This window comes from Symphalangus syndactylus, chromosome 3, assembly GCF_028878055.3.
Source record: "Symphalangus syndactylus isolate Jambi chromosome 3, NHGRI_mSymSyn1-v2.1_pri, whole genome shotgun sequence".
NCBI lineage: Eukaryota > Metazoa > Chordata > Mammalia > Primates > Hylobatidae > Symphalangus > Symphalangus syndactylus.
This window is the reverse complement of record NC_072425.2, coordinates 43382132-43396446: the sequence shown is the minus strand read 5'-3', so window position 1 is coordinate 43396446 and position 14315 is coordinate 43382132. Positions and strand designations below refer to the sequence as shown.

Here is a 14315-nt window from a genome sequence, read left to right as displayed (position 1 = left end):
GATTATAAACCAAAGTCCCATGGAATTCAGTCCTGCCATGAACACATGCAAAGTCATGTAATCAAAAGTAATGAAAAAATAATTTAAAAGCATATTTGTGTTTCTCAAGGGACATTAACAAAGATCAGATTCATAAGCACAGTAACACTTCTTTATACCCACTTTTCTTTGATTTTTCACTCCATAAATACTCCAGAGTCTCTCACTATCTCAAGCCCTCCCTTTCATCTCTTCCAAAGGTCACCCAGATAAGTCTTTAGAACAGATTATTTTTGGTATTCCTTCCCTGTGCCACACCACATCTCTTCTCCACAGGAAGTTGAAGCCAACACTAGTATTTCTGCTCACAAGCTGCACCAGGGCTCCTGAAAACAGCTGGAGGACATAGAAGCTCTATGCCTCCATTTGTCTGTAATTCTCTACAGAAAGAAGTTAAGGCCCTCTAAGAAATGTAGTTGTTGTCTCACTCTGGCTGCTTTTCTCAAAAAATCCTCTTGGAAAATTCCTTAAGAATAAAACCATCTATCTTTTTGCTAGACTGAAATTTCCTTGGCCATGCTGTATTATCATCTCTATATATTTATATCATATATATGAGATGATATATATAATTATATATACATAGATATGCGCACGCACACACACACACACACACACACACACAGAGATATGTTTTGGCTGTGTCCCTACCCAAATCTCCTCTTGAATTCCCACATGTGGGAAGGACCTGATGGGAGGTAATTGAATCATGGGGGCAGGTCTTTCCCATGCTGTTTTCATAGTAGCAAATAAGTCTCATGATATCTGATGGTTGTCTAAGGGGCAGTTTTCCTGCACAAGCTCTCTCTTTGCCTTCTGCCATCCATGTAAGACGTGACTTGCTCCTCCTTGCCTTCTGCCATGATTGTGAGGCCTCTCCAGCCACGTGGAATTGTAAGTCCATTAAACCTCTTTCTTGTATAAGTTACCCAGTCTTGGGTATGTCTTTATCAGCAGTGTGAAAATGGACTAATACAGTAAATTGATACCAGTAGAGTGGGGTGCTGCTGAAAACATACCTGAAAATGTGGAAATGACTTTGGAATTGGGTAACAGGCAGAGATTGGAACACTTTGGAGGGCTCAGAAAAGACAGGAAAATGTGGGAAAGTGTGAAACTCCCTAGAGACTTGTCGAATGGCTTTGACAAAAATGCTGGTAATGATATGGACAATGAAATCCAGGCTAAGGTGGTCTCAGATGGAGATGAATAACTTTTTGAGAACTGGAGCAAAGGTGACTCTTGTTATGTTTTAGCAAAGTGACTAGCAGCATTTTGCCCCTGCCCTAGAGATTCATGGAACTTTGTACTTGAGAGAGATGATTTAGGATATCTGGCAGAAGAAATTTATAAGCAGCAAAGCATTCAAGAGGTGACTCGGGTAATGTTAAAGGCATTCAGTTTTAAAAGGGAAATAGGGCATAGAAGTTCAGAAAATTTGCAGCCTGATAATGTGATAGAAAAGAAAATCCCATTTTCTGAGGAGAAATTCAAGCCAGCTGCAGAAATTTGCATAAGCAACAAGGAGCCAAATGTTAATCACCAAGACAAAGGGAAAATATCTTGAGGGCATGTGAGAGGTCTTCACGGCAGCCCGTCCCATCACAGGTCGGGAGGCCTAGGAAGAAAAGATGGTTTCACTGGCTGGGTCCAGGGCCCCCCTGCCCTGTGCAGCCTAGGGACTTGGTACCCTGCATTCTAGCCACTCCATCCATGGCTAAAAGGGGCCAATGTACAGCTTGGGCTGTTGCCTCAGACTGTGGAAGCCACAAGCCTTGGCATTTTCCATGTGGTGTTGAGCCTGCAGGTGCACAGAAGTGAAGAATTGGGGTTTGGGAACCTCTGCCTAGATTTCAAAAGATGTATAGAAACGCCTGGATGCCCAGGCAGAAGTTTGCGGCAGGGGTGGGGCCCTCATGGAGAACCTCTGCTAGGGCAGTGCAGAAGGGAAATGTGGGGTCAGAGTCCCCACACAGAGTCCCTACTGGACAGCTCAAGTGGAGCTGTGAGAAAGGGCCACCATCCTCCGGACCCCAGAATGGCAGATCCACTGACAGCTTGCACAGTGCACCTGGAAAAACTGCAGACATTCAACATCAGCCAATGAAGGCAGCCAGGAGGGAGGCTGTACCCTGCAAAGCTACAGGGGCAGAGCTGCCCAAGACCATGGGAACCCATCTCTTATATTAGTTTGATCCAGATATGAGACATTAAGTCAAAGGAGATCATTCTGGAGCTTTAAGATTTGACTGACCTGCTGGATTTCAGACTTGCATGGGGCCTGTAGCCCCAATGTTTTGGCCAGTTTGGAATGGCTGTATTTACCCAATGCCTGTACCCCCATTGTATCTAGGAAGTAACTAACTTGCTTTTGATTTTACAGGCTCATAGGCAGAAGGGATTTGCCTTGTTTCAGATGAGACTTTGAACTGTGGACTTTTGAGTTAATGCTGAAGTGAGTTAAGACTTTGGAGGACTCTTGGGAAGGCATGATTGGTTTTGAAATGTGAGGACATGAGACTTGGGAGGGGCCAGGGTGGAATGATATGGTTTGGCTGCATCCCCACCCAAATCTCATCTTGAATTTCCATGTGTTGTGGGAGGGACCTGTTAGGAGGTAATTGAATCATGGGGGCAAGTCTTTCCCATGCTGTTCTTGTGATAGTAAGTCCCACAAGATCTGATAGTTTAAAAAGGGGAATTTCTCTGCACAAGTTCTTTCTTCTTTTGTCTGCTGCCATGTGAGACGTCCTTTTACCTTCTGCCATAATTGTGAGGCCTCCCCAGCCATGCAGAAATATAAGTCCAATAAACCTCTTTCTTCTGTAAATTGCCCAGTTTGGGGTATGTCTTTATCAGCAGTGTGAAAATGGACTAATACACACACACACTCACACACACATATATATACACACACACATACAGTTTATGTCACTATTATACCTCATTGTAAATGAATAACTAGTCTTCTGGATCTATGTTTTTATCTTATGATCCTGGTTAAGATGATTCACCCTGAGAAATGTATCTGTTCTGAGCCTATAAATAAAATCCAGATATGATGCTGCAGGGCTGTAGTTCAAACCACATGCCGTGAGAAACTTACCCTGTGAGGCCTGTAGTCTTGTCCTTTTGATCCCTGGATAAACCCAGACACTACCCCCATAGTTGAAAAAGTGCCACTAAATTGCATTATATGTAGGGTTTTGCATTCTGCTTTTTTGTGTTCCATTACATCTTGAACATTTTCCTATGACATAATCATAGAAAAACCATATCTGAGAATGTAATTTTTAATAGGTCTATAATATTCTAAGTCAAATATATATGCGTTTATTTGACTGGTAGTGTGAGAAGTCCCCCACCAGAATACTTAAGGGTATATGTCTGCTGCCTGAACCCTGAAGACTGGGCAGTGACTCACAGTCATGATGCCCTGCAGAGAACTAAACAAGTGTCCCTGAAAACCCAAATATCCCGGAGAGTATCTGAGAACCTACCAAGAAAAACAGTCTCATTGCTCAAACACAGCAGGCAAAGAGCCAGTAAATAGCTTAAAAGCAGTTTAGAGATGGGAGGTGGTGCAGATCTCTAGAGCTGTCCCACCACCATCCAGGAGTGCCCTGTGCATAAGTCCTAATAAACTCATCTACTTGTTAAGCTGGACTCGTTCAAGTCATTCTTTGGTCTCTTCATTCCTTCTCAGTTTAGAGGGGACATTAAAGTCCCAAGTTTTTCTTGTAACAAACCAACTTCTGTTATTGGAAGTCTGCCTATTTCTAATTGTTTGCTGTTATTATACATAAAGATGCAATGAATAACCTTATAGGTAAAGCTTTTTATACACTTCTACTTTTTTCATTCATAAACTTCTAGCACCAGAAATATTAGATCAAATTGAATTAATTCTGTGGCCAGCTGCAAATTGTTCCCCAATATCCATTTTCCCCTTCTAAAGTAGTAGAGTTTTAGCTGGGTCTATAGCTACTTCGTTAATGATATTTCTATATAGCCAGCCTGGCAGCTAGATGTGCCTGTGTGACAGGTCTGGCTAGTGGGATGTTAGTGTAATGAAATGATGTGGGCCCATTAAAGAATTATGCTTTGCCAGGCATGGTGGCTCATGCCTGTAATCCCAGCACTTCGGGAGGCTGAGGTGGGAGGATCACGAGGTCAGGAGTTCAAGACCAGCCTGACCAACAAGGTGAAACCCCGTCTCTACTAAAAATACAAAAATTAGCCCGGCGTGATGGTGTGCACCTGTAATCTCAGCTACTCAGGAGGCTTAGGCAGGAGAATCGCTTGAACCAAGGAGGCGAGGTTGCAGTGAGCAGAGATCGCGCCACTACACTCCAGCCTGGGTGATAGAGCGAGACGCTGTCTCAAAAAACAAAAACAAACAAACAAACAAACAAACAGAATTATGCTTCAATTCCCTGTCATTGTTGTTTTTTCCCCAGCTCTTTACTGGTGAGAAGATAGCAAAAGCTGAAGCAGACACAGAACCCGCAAGTAGAAAACACAGCAGGGCTGGCTACATAATTTGTGGGGCTCAGTGCAAAATGGAAATATAAGCCCTCTTGTTCAAAAAAGAGGGGGGAGGTGCCATTAAAGGTAATAAAAGATAAAGTTTATCTTTCTTCCAAGCCCTTTATTTTAATTTCTTATAGGATTTTTGTTACTTTTTAATGTTGTTTTAAGTAAACTAAAAGTTTAAATCGGTATAAATTTTCATTTTTATATTGTGCCACACCCATTTTAAATGTAAATATAAGAGCATTTAATTCGTGTCGAATCACAAAAATTACAATCTGTATTTTGTGGTTCATACATGGATATGTAGTTCATTCTTACCAGAAGAGTAGGAACAATGCACACACAAAAAATTCAACTGTTTTTATTTCACTGCTTGATAAAATATATTCTATCAACATGCTTTGCCTTCCACCTACTGATGAGTAAGGAAGGACTGACAGGAAAAGGAACTACAGGTTACTCTATTGTTCCCTTTCTGTGTTATTTTCAAAGTAAGTTGCTGGCTGATACAGGGAAGTAGCACAAGTAATAAAGGATGTGGTGGGGTTCCTTGGTTGTTCACGTTTCTTAAATGCCATTGCTTTCTTTCTGGAACAGAAGCAAGTCTAGTTTGAATGGAAAGCGTGGCCTTTTGATATCTGTCAGTACTCTCTCCCAGACCCTTCTTAGTCATAGACATAACACACTTCACTTGTACTCACTTGGATTCTCTCCGAACTCCCATGCATCGTGGGTCCACTGGGATTCTGTGGTCAGAGAGCATTGCTGTTACTACATTCAAACATGGTGGCATGACACGATATACCTACTGTGAATGACAGGTGTCACACGAAGAAAGGACAGATGCACCTACTGTGTATTCCTCTGTTTATGTGCACGCTTCATTGTCCCGTTGGATTTGACTTACAAAATACAAATTCAAAGATGAAATTATGAAGAATTTCGAGATGGCAGCCGCAGAGTATCAGGCTACACATTGGGCCCTTCTGATTGTGGGGCTCTGTGTGACTGCACAAGACAAACCCTCATAAAGCCAGCTCTGGGTGGCGGAGCCCTGGACTGCCTGCCTACTGGATGTTAAATGAGATTGAAATAAATTTTGACTTAGTTTAAGCTGTTGTATTTTGAGGTCCCTTTTATACACTTTGCATCCTGACTAATGAAAACACTTTTAGTTCTCAAAACATACTGCCAATTGTATAACAAAGAGACTATGTCCCTATGTTTAGTTAACACCCCCACGAGCAGTGTATGACCACAAATGTTTCCCTCTGCTCTTGCTATTGTCTCTATTTTGCTATTTCAACAGCATGTCCAATTCAAAATGCCCCAAACCAAACTCATCTCTCCTCCAATATCAAACACAGACACAAACGAAACTAATATTTATTTAGCTTTTAACATGTACCAAGCATTTTTCAGGCTTATTTCATGTATTAGGTATCATCATTCATTGTGGCCATTTTCCAGATCAGAAAACGGAAGCTTATGTAACTCACTGAAGGTAATACTCAGCTGAGATATGATTTCAGTATTTAAGGCTCCAAAGCCTATGAGCATAACCACTTCTCTCTCCTTTTCTATGATGGCAAGATAATTTCTAAAACAATGGTGGTGTGATTCGGAAAAGAAATGTTTTTCTTTACATCTTGCAGCAAATCAATGTCTACAATAATTTCAGAATTCTAGTATCCTGTCAGATCACTCTGTTCCCATCATTTCTACCATTGCCAACACACTCTGAAAACTAGTGTATTCACCTGGGAGAGTTTGCTCAGGGAAGCAGAGGGTTTTTTTTAATCCCCCTAGTGACCTATTGTGGCTGACGGACACCCTGCTGAGACCCTGCCTCTGGAATATACCTGGCTTGCTGCTTCATGTTCACCCCTCCCTGGGCTACAGAAAAAGGGCTCCAAAGAAATCAGAGTTAGGAAATGGGTCGTCCCTGGTTTCAAACAAAGGGCATCATTCCAATGTGTGTCCAAAATAAGCTCAGAAAATTTGTAAGAGAGATGGGTTTTCTGTTTCCTGGACTTGCCTTTCATATCTTTTTTTTTTCTTTCTTTCTTGCGTCCTCTCTCATTTTTCTTAATTTAGGTGAGGAGAAAATGTGGTAATAACATGTAAATCAGATTAGGTAATGATGCTGTAACAAGCCTGGTGGCTTAATAGTATATATGAAGGTGTTTACTGAAGTAGTGATTTTAACAGAAAATCTGTCTATCTATCTATCTATCTATCTATCTGGAGGAGATTTTAAGTGATTGTATTACCTTTATACAGTGAAATACTATAAAGCCATTAAAATGTATATATGAGTACACACTACAGATATACAGACATACACACACATACAGGTGAGGAAAAGGGTGCAGGTAAAGAAACTAAGTTACAAAACAACTTGTAGGTTATCCACTGGATGTATGCTTCAATGTAAAGAGAAGATAAATTCACCAAAATATTAACTATGGTGGTCATCTCAGAGTGGTGGAATTACAGATTTTTTTTTTTTTTTTTGAGACTGAGTCTTGCTCTATCACCCAGGCTGGAATGCAGTGGCATGATCTCGGCTCACTGCAACCTCCGTCTCCCAGGTTCAAGCAATTCTCCTGCCTCAGCCTCCTGAGTAGCTGGGATTACAGGTGCGTACTACCACTCCCGGCTAATTTTTGTGTTTTAGTAGAGACGGGGTTTCACGATGGTGGCCTGGCTGGTCTCGAATTCCTGACCTCAAGTGATCTGCCCGCCTCGGCCTCCCAAAGTGCTGGAATTACAGGCGTGAGCCACCACGCCTGGCCAAGGAATTACAGATTTTTAAAAAATTATTTACAGTTTTCTGTATTGCAGTGGTTCTCAATTTAGTACATTAACAACCTATGAAAAATCTGAATGCTCAGCCCACTCTAGACAAATTAAGTCAGAACTACTGGAAGTGAACCCAGGTTCTAGTAATTTTTAAAATTACCCAGATGATTCAATGTGCAATCAAGCTTGAGAATGAGTATATTATTTGAATGCTTTACAATCAGTGATCATTTTATAAAGCAGGAAGAAGGAAGAGCCAGAAGAAGTTATCTTCATTTTGCTGATTTATGTGCAGTGTGCATGTGTGTATAGTGTGTATGCAGTGTGCATGTGTGGCGGTTGCACACAAACTAAGGCTAAAGCTGGTAAAAATACAAAGGAACACAGTAAAGTCACCTAGTTGATCATGAAATCTGGTCAGAAAAACTTGGCTTTGTTTCTTTGTTCTAATACTTCCTGGCTATGTGACCTTAAGCAGCTCGCTTCACCTGTTTGAATGTCAGTTTTCTTTTCTAGAAAGAGCAAAAGGGAAATTCTATTCCCATAGAATTGTAGGATTCAGTGTCATATTGCATGAACAAGGGCTATGTAAGTTGCTAGTTATAACATACGATGGAGTAAAGAAGTAGAAAAGAAAGCAGGAGAAATAATTGAGCACTGAAAGACAAAGTATTAACATTCCAGGAATGTTAATATTTTTTGTTTCTCATGAATGCTTTCATTTCCCTAGCAAACACAGTTGCCGAGGGCCCGCTTTGCACCAGACACCATTTTAAGGGATAGAAGAGAAAACCTAATGACAGTCTGATTGCCGTCAAGAGGCTCACATGTGTAAGGGAATGATGAGCTGCAACAAATAGCACAATGCGGTAAGTGCTGTAAAGAGGTGTGCCCAAGGCAGTAAGAGGCCCCTGTGCCTCTTCCAGAGAAGGGGAGGCAAGACTTGTGAAGCCTACGGAGAGCTAAGATCAGGAAATACTGGCTAAATGCTTTGTCCTCTAGGGGGAGCTCAAGGCTTTCTCCTTTGATATCTGAATGGAATTAGTGCTTCAGTGAGAAGGGTGTAGATAGATATGTTGAATTGGGTTAGGATAAATGCTCCAATGCTACTTGGTCTTGGAGTTCTCTCTTGTTACGTATTTTCTATTGAATGGCTTCTTACTTTACTCCCGTGAAGCTGGTGCTATGGAAAGACATTGGGTTATCCCTCCCAGTTAAAAACGTTGCTCCCTCCACTTAGAAGACTAAGGAAGAACAAGAGTGAAGGAAGCCCCATGGGCAGGAAGAGGACTCATTTGGGCTCAAGACATTCAGTCCAGCCTAGCTCACAAGGTTAGATAAGATCATGATTCAGGACCATAACTTGTCACTTGTGCACATACTCTAAACGGTGGCATTTTTCAAGGTATTGAAAGGAGGTGGAAGGATAGGATTAAGAAATTTGACCCAGACAGGCTTCTCAAACTCACTACAACCAGCAGACAGTTCTAGATTTATTTTTCAGTACGGTTTCATGACTACGTGATCTCGATTTGAAGTTTCAAGGTCCTCTTGAAGTTTGTTTTTTTGTTTTTTTAGACAGGGTCTTGCTCTGTCACCCAGTGCAGTGGTGTGATCATCATGGCTCACTGCAGCCTCTTACTCCTGGGCTCAAGTGATCCTCCCACTTCAGCCTCCCAAAGCATTGGGATTACAAGCATGAGCCACACACACCTGGCTCAAAGTCCTCTTGAATCTGGCAAAAACTTGATTTGGAATTTTCTAAAATTTCTCTTGTTTGTTGTAGCAACTGTATTTCATGGGAAGATATTTCTCTGATAGATTGATGCTCTTCTTTTTTATCTCTTTGTATTACCTATAAATGCTCCCATTTGCACACTCTTAAAGAAGTAAGCTTAGGATAGTTTCTGATTGCCTCACATGGAAAGTTAAAATGTAATCTCTCAGAGTTTTTGTGATGTCTAAATGAAGGCTATATAGAAAATCTTGATTTTTAAGTTGTTTTCCTTTGGTACTTTTGGAATCAAACTGGGGATGGCGTGGAAACCACCAGTTCCTGAGGTAGTTGTGGCTAGGAAATTCACTTGTATACTAAAGAGCTTCATTTTTTTGTTTGCTGTGTAATTAGAAAGTAACTGGGTCTATGCCTTTATTCTTTGCATGGCAAGGTTTGCCTTGTTAGATACCAGCCAAGGTAGCACCCTGGGTATTTGCTAGGCATATTTATCCTTGTCAAAGGCACATTGGTGGTAAATGACACCAAAGGATCCTGCTTGGTATGACTTCCGGTATCAAGTAAACTGTTCCAGAATTGTTGGGGGGATCCAGATATACCCCCAGATCATCTCTTGTTTCACTCTCATCTCTGACCCTAGCCCCTGAGTAAATAGGGGGGTTCTGCTGGGGTCCACTTCTTGGTTAGCTGTTCCTTCTTGTGACTGAGTTGCAATAGATAGGACTGGCCACTTTTTCAAACTAATCCCATCTGTATTGCATCTTGCAAAAATTTCCGCCTGTAGCATGTGACCAACCCTTTTCGTTGATTTCTAGCACAGTGTAGTGTTCTTCGTGCTTTTATCTTTTGAGGCTGATAGAGGGAATCTAACCGTTTGCAGTAGAGGAGATTAGATAAGACTGCTGATGTCAATATTGTGCTCAGAAGATGTTTCTTCTGAATCTCAGTGGGGGGTTCAGAAACTTGTCACCTCTCCAATAGCTTCCCATCACACTGAGAAAAAAAAATGCCAGCTCCTAACTGTGACCTAAAAGAGCTTCCTTCTCCCACTTCATCTCTGACCACTCCCTCTTTCTCTTTGTACCCCAGCCATGCTGACCTTATTGCTCCTTAAACAGGCCAAGCTACATCCTCCTCAGGAACTTATGCTACTTGCTGTGCTTTCTGCCTGGAATGCTACACTCCAGATTTTTACATAGTTTACTTGTTCATATCATTCATATCCCTGCCTAAATGTCATTTCAGAGAGGTGTTTATAACACCTTATCAGAAATAACCCACACAACTTCTACATCCTTAAGCAGCTTTGCTTTTCCTTATAGCACTTATCACAATCTGAAATCATATTGTGTTTTTTGTTTTGGTTTTGTTTGAGATGGAGTCTCACTCTGTCGCCTGGGCTGGAGAGCAATGGCGTGATCTCAGCTCACTGCAACCTCCACCTCCTGGGTTCCAGTGATTCTCCTGCCTCAGCCTCCTAAGTAGCTGGGATTACAGGTGCGCACCACCATGCCCAGCTAATTTTTGTATTTTAGTAGAGACGGGGTTTCACCATGTTGGACACGCTGATCTAGAACTCCTGACCTCAGGTGATCCACCTGCCTCGGCCTCCCAAAGTGCTGGGATTATAGGCATGAGCCACCATGCCCGACCCATATTGTGTTTTATCTGTATACTTTTTAAACATTTGTTTTCTTGCTAGAATGTAAGCTCTGTGGGGTCAGGGACTCTTATCTGTCTTGTTTCTTACTCTGTCCCCAGACTCTAGAATAGTGCCAGGTGCCCAATAAGTTTTTGTTGAGTGAATAAATAAATGAATGAAAGTTAGCTTAAATTTTTAAGAGTTAAATGGGATTTTGGCTATAACCTCAACATCTACAAAGCCTGGGAAAAGAAAAAAAAAACTAGTGCTGAATCCAGTGTTTAGGGTTTTACTGTATTGCTTCTTCTTTAAAGGAAGGAGACTAGCCCGGATGCTGAGACCACAACTCAGGCAATTTAAGTTTATGAAGGCCGATCCCACCCACCCCTTTCCAAAACTCCAGGACTACTTGCTGGAATGTGTATTCTAAAACCGTACTTCTGAATATTTTTGAAATTGAAGTGCATCTTATAATAAGTATACTCTTATTTCTTTTGCTTTTTTCCCCTAAAAAGCTGTTAAGGAAAATTAGGGATATGGTGTGTCTTTTATAATTGAAGGCATCTTCAGTTAGAAAAGACAATATTTTACAAAATTCCTCATTTATAGAATCTTAGATTGATAAAATGTTACAGCTAGTAGGCATTAAAGATCCAGTGAATTTTAAAGTCTTTTCCATTTTTTTCCCCCTTAAGCCTGGTCTTTTTGGAAAAAAATCTTTAGAGAAACTATAGACAAACCAGTGGATAAAAGCACAGTGGGGTGATAGGTGACTCAGCACGCTCACCCCTCCGCTATACTGACCTACACTTTCAAGGGAGCTTCCTGGAGAGTAATTTGAAACTTAATGGAAAGATACAAGCCGATTCCTTCATCTTTGGCTGGTGCAAAAACCACTGTTAAAAGTCTTATTAAACAACAACTTTATGAGATATAATTGACATAATAAAGTGCATATATGTAAAGTATAACATTTGGTAAGTTTCAACATGTGTATACACTCATGAAGCCATCATTGCAATCAAGACATTGAACATATTCATCATCCCGAAAAGTTTTCTTATGCACCTTTGTAAATTCTTCCTCCCTACCTCACCTCACCTCATCCCCATCTCCAGGCAACCCTTATTTGCTTCATGTCACTGTAGTGATTAGTTTGCATTTTCTACAATTTTACATGAATGACATCATACACACTTTTTTAAAATCTGGCTTCTTTCAATCAGCATAATTATTTTGAGATTTATCCATATTGCTGCACATATCAATAGTTTTTTCTTTTCATTGCTGAGTAGTATTCCATGGTATGGGTATTCTCAATCTGTTTGTCCATTTGCTGCAGATGGACATTTGAATGGTTTCCAGTTTTGGGCTATTACAAATGAAGCTCTGTGAATATTGCTGTATGAGTCTTAATATGGACACATGTTTTCTTTCATTGTTTTTGTGTACATACCTAGAAGCCGAATGGCTGGATCTGATCAAATGGTAGGTATATGTTTAACTTTTCAAGCAATTGCCTATTTGTCTTTCAAAGTGGCTGTACTGTACAATAGTTTTAGTGGCTACATAACCTCACCAACACTCAGTATGTTCAGTTTCCTAAAGGTTTAGCCATTCTAATGAATGTGTGGTAGTATCTCATTGTGGTTTTAATTTTCATTTCCCTTATGACTAATAATGTTAAGCATCCTTTAATGTACTTATTTGCCATTGTTACTGAGCAAAAGAGGCTCGTTTCCCAATGTGCTAGAAGCCAATGCTATGATGATACTGGGTTTTTGAGAAAAGAATAACTTTTTTTTTTTTTTTTTTTTTTTTTGAGACAGTTTCGCTCTTGTAGCCCAGTCTGGAGTGCAATGGCATGATCTCGGCTCACTGCAACCTCTGCCTCCCGGGTTCAAGCGATTCTTCTGCCTCAGCCTCCCTGGTGGCTGGGATTACAGGCACCCACCAACATGGCCAGCCAATTTTTTGTATTTTTAGTAGAGATGGGGTTTCACGATGTTGGCCAGGTCGGTCTCAAACTCCCAGCCTCAGGTGATCCACCCGTCTCAGCCTCCCAAAGTACTGGGATAACAGGCGTGAGCCACCGTGCCCAGCTAAGAATAACTTTTGATTGCAGGTCGACCAACAAGGAGACAGGAGTCCAACTCAAATCTATCTGCTCATGCTGGCTATAAGGCAATACTTTTATGAAGGTTTAGGGGATTGATTCTGGGATTTACCCCGATTGGTAGAAGGAAAGGGGAGGTCTGGAAAGTCCTCTGGCATGCAGTTATCTCTTCATGCTACCTCATGGAATACATGTGCAAATTTGGGGGAAGTTAGTATGAAACATGCAGTGGAAATTCAGGCTGTGATGTCAGCAAGCTTGTTCTACACAGACTCCAGCTGGCCATAATGGTTCCAACCGATTTCAGCCAGTTGTTATCCTACAAGCAGAGAGAGTTTTCGTGTTTCAGTGAGTTGTTCCTTTTCTTATTTGCCATCCTGAAAACTGAAGAATTTCTGTGTCAATTTTTTCTTTAATCGTTTGAGACACTGTTCCACAATATTCTCTGGTGGCGCGTTTGTAATCATTACTTATGTTTTTTAATTGCCCTCATTTTTCTTTTCGTTTTTAAGATTCTGCAGTAATGACAAGTTTTTGAAGCATTGTCTATGCAACTTGTCTATTCTAAAATTTTGTTGACAGAACTACTAAATAAATAGCACAGTTAATGGGAAACGAAGGAGAACTGTGTTAATCTAACAGAGAACTATCACAATAGGTTATTTATGGCACAGACAGAGGCTGTTTACACTTATTCAGGCTGGCAGAAGTGACGGTGAATGGGGAGAAATGATGGCATATTATTGGGAGGCAATGGGAGATAGTGAAAGAAGCCAGAAAGGGGAATATTGATTTTTGCCCCATCCAAAGTCTTCCCTCCCACACTGCCTATATTATGCCAACCCTTCATAGTCTTTCCCCATCTCCCCAATTTTTTCATTATTATGGATTTTTTATTTTATAGCAAATATGTTAAGGAGATGAAGACTAGCTTAGCAGCAGAATCTAGCTATTGGCTATTCATTGTGATAAGCTTGCCAAGAATTTTCAATAGTGGACCACATGATCAGAAATCCATGTGTTGGCAAAATAAAGTTTATATTGATTTCAGCAGTAGTGCATAGCAAGTTTCATATTAAAAATAAGAAGAACTTTATACAAAAGTATGGTTATAAACCTCGAGTTTGAACTTGTCCTCTAGGAAGCACATAGTAGAGTGAGGACACAGATCTAGGTTGGGGACAAAACTGTCATTTTGTCATGGAGTAGAATGAATGTGATCCTGGAGAAAGGACTGAAGGGCTTGGGCAAAGGGGAGGTGAAGATTCCATTCAAGATGAATAAGAAGAGCAGAAGCCAGCTCTCCTCCCATTTCCACTTTGGTCTGGAGAGGAAGAGGCGTTTCTGCCACCCCCGTCCCCTCTGTCTTCCTTACTTTTTAGCTTCTTCCAGAGGGAGGAGGAATTACTCAAGTACTCAAAGCACAAGGCAATTACCAAACC

At 41.0% G+C, this 14315-nt stretch overlaps 1 protein-coding gene across 5 annotated transcripts in view; it reads right to left on the bottom strand.

Moving 5' to 3' along the window:
- Nucleotides 1-14315, bottom strand: part of ALDOB (aldolase, fructose-bisphosphate B) — a 53110-nt gene that overhangs the window by 30910 nt on the left and 7885 nt on the right. For 2 of the 5 annotated variants that reach the window (XM_055271651.2, XM_055271655.2), the window contains exons 1-2: nt 5277-6814; nt 3146-3289 (exon numbers count right to left, since the gene is read on the bottom strand). The exons of 2 other annotated variants lie outside the window; for them this stretch is intronic. The gene's annotated coding sequence lies outside the window, so the exon portion shown is untranslated. Of the gene's footprint in view, nt 1-3145; nt 3290-5276; nt 6815-14315 lie in introns of those variants that run through there. One more of the 5 variants, XM_055271656.2, reaches the window with a different exon arrangement.